Source organism: Silene latifolia, chromosome 7 (genome assembly GCF_048544455.1).
Source record: "Silene latifolia isolate original U9 population chromosome 7, ASM4854445v1, whole genome shotgun sequence".
Taxonomy (NCBI): Eukaryota; Viridiplantae; Streptophyta; class Magnoliopsida; order Caryophyllales; family Caryophyllaceae; genus Silene; species Silene latifolia.
Genome location: NC_133532.1, coordinates 26965551 through 26973180, shown reverse-complemented (window position 1 = coordinate 26973180; position 7630 = coordinate 26965551). Strand labels below are relative to the sequence as shown.

Genomic DNA, 7630 nt, shown 5'->3' with positions numbered 1-7630 from the left:
TATCTTCATTTATTCATCATGTTTCACTTTGTTGGTATGATTGACAACCTTCCTAGCATGTTCAACATGATAATGAGTGAGTAGTTTCCTTAGCTAGGGTTAATGGGTAATTAGGAGACACCAACATGGGGGATGATTCATGCTTAAATTAATATGTTTTCATAGTTTATTTGCTTGCTTGTTGTGATCTCAACTCATGCACATGTTATGTTTGATGAAATGCGAGCCTATGAATCCTTGCATTTTTTACCCATCACCTATCTTTTCAATGAGACTTGTAAGACATAAACCAACTCGAGTCTCATTAGACCATGCATGTAGTTGAGTAGGGAAGACTAAGTCGACTTGTAGGTGTTGTACAATCTAATCGATTCGGCTCCGGGGCCCAAACTTTCCTAGGATTGTAAGATATAAACCAACTCGATCCATCACAACAATAATTGCTTGCTTATAATTTGAGAATATGTTTGTATGGTCAATTCCCATGAATCCCCTATGACCCCATGACACCCTAGTGCCTTTTATCAATTGTTTACATCCCTTTTTAATCATCTTGCTTGTTTACTTTTATTGCTATTTAGTTTAGTGATCTTCTATTCATACCCCAAATTGTGACACCCCTAGACACCGCTAGTTGCAATTGAAAATCTCATCTCAATTCCCGTCCCTTGGGATCCGACCTTTACTTGCCTCTTTACTAATTGTAGAGTTGTTTGTGGAGTTATAAATTGTGTTTTGGTCTAGGTGCTCCTAACGACAAGTACCGAAAACTAAACCCTCTCAAGGGGTCACGACCAAAAATGGCGCCGTTGCCGGGGACGGTGTTAACTTGATTTAGATTTTCTTAAATTGTTATTAGTTGTGTCTTTCTTTGCTCTGGGGAAGTAAAACTCCTCAAGGTTTGTTCTTATTATTTTCGAGTTGTTTGATATTTTGCATGTCTAGAAGGTCACAAGGTGATTTGTTACCTTTTGATCGTGAAATTGAAAGAACTTTGACAACCAATAGAAGACTTGCTAGGAGAAATTTGAGAGGTATTAGTGAGGTTGTAGATATTCAACCAACTATTGAGTTCATCAACCCTTTTGCAAGAGAAGGTGAGGAGAACCCAACACAAAATCAACCCACAATGCCTAAATTTTCATCACATTCCGTACCAACCGAGGAGAACCTACCCAATGGTACTCCCACACCACAACACCTAACCGGAAATTTTATTGCCAAATCCGCATTTATCCAATTAGTCGAAAGAAGCCAATTTGGGGGGATGCCTAGTGAAGACCCTCACTCTCACATGGAGACTTTTTGTGACTATTGTGATGCGATTTCTCAAACCGGTGTAACTCAAGACCAAATTCGATGGGTCTTATTTCCTTTTTCTCTAATTGGCACAGCCAAGCAATGGTTGAAAGGCCTTGATAAGGCTACTCTCGGAATTGATTCTTAGAAGAAGTTGGCTCTAGCTTTCTACAAAAAGTTCTACCCACCAGAAAAGACTAACATGCTAAGAGCTCAAATCACGGGCTTTAAGCAAAGAGATGAAGAATCCTTGTATGAAGCTTGGGAGCGATTCAAGGGAATTTATCGCTCATGTCCTCATCATGGACTTAGCGAGTGGTTCTTGGTACAACAATTTTGGAACGGTCTTTATGAAGACTCAAGAAACATTCTCAACATGGGATCAAATGGAATGTTCACCGAAGTTGACGATAATCAAACTTGGAACAAGATTGAGGAAATGGCGGTCCATAATTCACAATATAGTAGACCTCGCAAGGCTACTAGAGGAGGAAAGCATGAAGTGGACTCTATTACTCAATTGGGTGCTCAACTTAGTTCTCATATTGATACCATAAACTTGAAGTTTGAGAAAGCAATGGCTAAACTTGAGGAAGCCTCAAAATCACCAAAGCATCATGTTAATGCCATGACGGCATCTTCATCAGTCCCAAGTGGGATATGTGAGAATTGTGGAACTTTGGGACATGACCAAAGTGAATGTAGGGGAACAAATGAACAAGTGAATGCTTTTCAAGCATACAAGAGTGGTACCCCTTATTCCAATTATTACAATGAAAACACCAAATTCCACCCAAATCTCTCATACCAAAGCCAAAATGTTCAAAACCCTCAACCAACATACACCCCACCTCCAATGAGAAACCAAAATCAAAGGCCCTTTTACAACCAAAACCAAGGTTACCAAAATCAAACTCAATACAATCAACAAAATGACCAAGGTTTTGATGTTCAAAAAGCGGTCCTCCAAATGCAAAAGAATCAACAAAAGTTTTTCACTCAAATGCAAAAGGATAGTCAAGCAAAGGAAATCACCATCAACAACATCCTAGCCCACACCAAAATGTTGGAAACCCAATTGACTCAACTAGCATCTTTAAGCTCACAAAGACAAAAGGGACAATTACCATCTCAAGGTAATCCCCCGAGACATGAAACGGTTAGTGCCATTCACTTGAGAAGTGGTACAAGGTATGAAGCATCGAAGAAGCAAGTTGAGGATGAAGTGGTGGAAGCTAGTGACAAAGAAGAAGTTGTGCAAAACTCCAAAGATGGAGATGTTGGAATATGTGTCCTCCGACAATAATGCGATCATAACTGTTGATCATGATGATCACATGTTTAAGTCTCATTTTAAAGAATACAATTGGGAAGTAATTTTTACTGTCAACTGGTCCACACATATCGGTAATGATTGGCTGACTAGAGTTTGACATTACTGTCGTGAGACGGTGGTGACCAGTTGATCCCCTAGGTCATACCTATAGGGTAACACTCTTAATTGATCATTTAATTGATCGTATGACGATACGGGTCAATCAAATTACTTAAAATTGACGGACGATTTTGGAAGTAATATTTACGTGTCTCATTGTAATTTGATTAAATAAGATACGGTCTAAGTAATCGAATTGTTTTATTACTTTGATGAAATTATTGTTTAAGGAAACAATTGCATTTGAATGAATTATTATAAATACAAGATATTGTGATTTATAATTGGTAAAATATTTGGGTACAAGTAATTATGAATTACTAAGTCGATTTTGTATATGATGTATTTTTATTAATGCGTTGATTTTTAATATGTTAAAAATACATAACAATTTTATGTGACATATGTTATGTGACAAATTGACAAATTGACAAAGATAAAATGGAATCCATTTTATCTCTATATGGACCGAAATATTGGGGTGGTATTAACAAAATATTATGTTAATTGAGTTAGTGGAAAACATGATCATTTTTCTATACCTAGCCATGCAAACCTAGTGCCTCTTGTGAAGAGCACCAAGCTCATGCATTGGCCATTTCCCACCCCTCCTACCCGGTTTCCTTTGTAAGAGAGCCAAGGGTGTTTTGCTATTATTCTCTATAATTCACTACATGCAAATACAAGTGAATGATTATTCATTCATCATCTAAAATTAGAATTTTAGAAAGATAAAATCTTCCTTCTCCTCCCTCTCTCTTAACCGGTTTTATTGAGAGACCAAATAATTATTTTGGGTCAATTTTTACACAAAATTAATATTGTTCTAGTAATCATAATATTAATTTTATTAAGAGTTTACCTTGGGTATTATTCCTTGGGAGGGATTCTACACTTGAATCCTAGTTCATCCAATTAAGGAAAGCTCAAGAAGAAGAGAGTAGGAGAACTCTCTTGTGCCCTTTGATCCGAAACATCAATGTAAGAATGAAGATTTCTTCCTTATTTTACTTGTAGTTTGCTTGCATAAGATCACCTTTTAATTTTATGACTAAATTAAAATCATAGTATATATGAATATGTTGAGTAAAGAGATCTAGATTTCTAACAAGTGGTATCAGAGCCTTGGTTGTTTGCATGCAAATCGGTTATAGTTTTTCCGAGTTATACGATTAACATATAAAACTTATAAATTTGTGTTATTATGATATATCACGAAATAAATTTATGCATGTTAAAGTTTCTGGTCCTAAAATGTTTTTAGGATATTTTGATTAATTTATGGATTTTATTGTTCATCTTATATTATAATGGCATTAAAAATGTGATTTTATGATTAAAATGTCATTTTCGGACTAAAATTAGCTAAACTTCGAATTTTCCAGTGATTTTTTGGAGTTCTTATGCTCGAAATATGGATTTTTCATTATAAAAATCGAATTTAAATGAAAAATAGGTTAATATGAGATAAATTTCGAATCTGGTCATAGAAATTTAGTATGTTGTCACATGCAATTTTACAAGATGTGTGTAAAATAATAGGCTATTTGAAGTCTTTATGCATGATTTATGGATTTTTGATGGAAAAGTAGCATAAATAGTGACTTAATTAGTAAATAATTGCTAAAACATACTCCATGACTAAGGAAAAACGTCACATGTTGCATTTTATTATCTTTTTCAGATCTAAAATTGAAAAGTTGATGAATATAATTTTTCTCATGTTTTTATAATTTTTCTCATGTTTTTATGATTTTTATGAAAAGTTGATGAACATAGTTTTTCCGATAATTTTACGAAATTTTAACCTAAGTTTTTGAACATTATGAGTGTCATGGTATTTTTTCCAGAATGTTCATAAGTTTAAATTTTGAATTTATTTGGAATTTTGTGATTTATTTGAAGTTTATAGCATTTTTATTGTATTTTTAGGTCCATTAATGAACAATTTTAAGAAATATGAGTTAATTATAGTCAAATAGTTAGTGGAGACTAATTTTGAGTCCTAAGAGGTTAGGGTAATTAACTTGTGCATAAATATGAATTTATGAAATTATCGTGATTTTAAAAAATTGAATCACGCAAATCCGTAAAAATCGTTAAATATACGATATTGGCTTCAAAGGCGATTTAGCATAAAATTGGGCATGTTCATACATATTATAATGCTGCATTTTATTTATGATTTTCATAATTTTATTTTATGTAATTTTTGAATTATGTAATTTTACTTAGTATGGCCTTAGTTTTTAATTGGTATTACCCGAAATGTATGGGAATATCGATTCGGTTGTAATTTATTGTGATCTCGTATCACCGTTTTGTAATTTAATAGATTTATTTTCATTGTAATTACAAATGTATAATAGGAAATTATGTAATTTGTTATGTAATTTTATTTATTCCGGAGTTCCTTGAAGCCGGTGTCATTCAAGAAGGCGATACATAAAGACGGTGTTACCTCGAGATGCGTGCCATAACCGAAGTTCAAGGGACCAATGGAGTTGGTTTCCGAATATGTAATAGCTAATTATATTTTCTATTTTTAGGAAGGCCATACTAGGTTTTATATTATGTTTTGCCTTTTTTTTATATGTTGCATGCATCGCTAAATCGCCATAACTAAAACACGCATCATCATTTAATCGAGTTTATCGACCGTGTCAATTACAATTATCGTAGTTCACCGCTTTAGTTCACTTAAAACGTGATAGATAATAAATTGAAATGACCTCTCGCTAAAATAAACAATTGAGACATAGCCTTACCAAAAAGTAGAAACCATGAAAACCTATTTCGTGAGGGAGTGTACTCGGCCATCCCGGGGTACAAACCTTGTTACGTAGGGGAAGTGGGTGATAAATGTCTATCCACCGAATTCGTGTTGATGAGGGTTTCATCGGCCATCCCGTGCCCAAATTAATGTGAATTTGGATCATGGACACATTTATTCGAAATTTGGATTGACCTCAACGGAAATATTCGTGACCGTAGTCGCATGTGTTCCGGGCTATAGATAAATATTAGAGTAATTTTATCGACCGAGAATTCTAAAAGTAGAATCGATTAAAGAGTTAATCCACCGAGTTATATTGATAAGGGTTTCATCGGCTATCCCGTGCCGAAGTTAATATGAATTTGGATCTCGGAATCATTTATAATAGTTGGGTAGAGGTCACTATATAAATGCTCATATCTTGTTAATTTATTTACGAGTATGATTTAAAAAGACAAATGTTAATATTTCCTTTCCTCCATACTTGTAGTTCATTACAATGAATCCATCAAACGCTACCGCACCGATAACTATTGAGTCATGCCACAATGTTTTTGACGACGTTTGCTCCAACAATGATTTCAACACTACTAGAGAACTTCATTTTGCGATAGGTTACGATGGAAACCTTAACTTCATCACTTCTACTAGACCACCTACTAGTACTAGATCTCGTGTGAGCCGGTCTCAGGAAAACCGCCTCATACAATCTATAGGATCTTTGTCTCTGAAAGATAAAGATGCCAAAACTAGTGGGAGCTCAAGCAATCAAGTTCTTGATTCAAAGGGCAAAAGGTTCAAGAAGAAGGGAAAGAAAGTAAAAAACTTCAAGGAAGTTGATGATGAATGCCATTATTGCTATGGTATGGGACATTTGGCTTAGGAATTGTCCCGTATATTTGCGAAATATAAGGGAAGGAATCATCGTTCCAAAAGGTAAAATTCCTAAGGAAATTTATGTTATTGATATAAATTATACTTCCACTACGACATGGGTACTAGATACCGGTTGTGGTTCTCACCTTTGTAATCATTTACAGGGTTTAAGAGACGTGAAGAGGCTTAGCAAAGGAGATGTGGATCTACGCCTTGGAAATGGAGCTCGAGTAGCGGCCGAATCGAAAGGAACTTATGTTTTAGCTTTGCCTAACGGATTTGATTTGTATTTACATAATTGTTTTTATGTGCCTACACTCTCTAAAAACATTATTTCAATCGCCATGCTAGACATGGACGGTTTTTGTTTTGTCATTAAGAACAATCGTTGTACTATTTCGAGGAATGATTTGGTTATAGGCCAAGCTTCTTCCATCAATGGCATTTACATTTTAGAGACCTCAAATCCGACTAATGATATCTATAACATTCAATCAAAGAAACTCAAATCAAGTGACCCAAATGAAGCGTTCATTTGGCATTGTCGATTAGGTCACATAAACGAGAATCGCATCAAAAGATTAATTTCGACTAATGTGATTACACCATTTGATTTTCAATCATATGGAACATGCGAATATTGCCTTCTTGGCAAAATGACTCGTAATCCTTTTAGTGGTAAAGGGACACGAGCTAGTGAACTATTGGGACTCATACATACCAATGTGTGTGGACTAATGAGTATCACCGCTCGTGGAAATTATGACTACTTCATAACCTTCACCGACGACTTAAGTAGACATGGGTATGTCTATTTAATGAAACATAAGAGTGAAGCGTTTGAGAAATTCAAGGAATTTCAAAACAAAGTAGAGAACCAATTGGATAAAAAGATAAAAGCACTACATTCCGATCGTGGTGGAGAATATCTTAGTCTTGAATTTGATTCACACTTGAAAGGTTGTAGTATAATATCACAACTTTCTCCACCTGGAACACCACAACTCAATGGTGTTGCCGAAAGGAGAAATCGAACCCTACTTGATATGGTTCGATCCATGATGAGTCAAACCGAGTTACCAAACTCGTTTTGGGGATTTGCAATCCAAACTGCAATAATATCCTTGAATAATAGTCCCACTAAGGCCACCGGAAAGACTCCATTTGAGATATGGAGAGGAAGAGTTCCTAATCTATCCTACATGAAAATTTGGGGATGTGATGCTTACGTCAAGACAAAGAAT

The 7630-nt window shown here is 35.0% G+C and overlaps 1 non-coding gene across 1 annotated transcript; it reads right to left on the bottom strand.

The window, feature by feature from the left end:
- Positions 1–1501: 1501 nt before the first annotated feature.
- Positions 1502–1608, bottom strand: LOC141593203 (small nucleolar RNA R71). The gene has a single exon (XR_012521306.1). It is a non-coding gene; the product is annotated as a small nucleolar RNA R71 (small nucleolar RNA).
- Positions 1609–7630: the final 6022 nt, after the last annotated feature.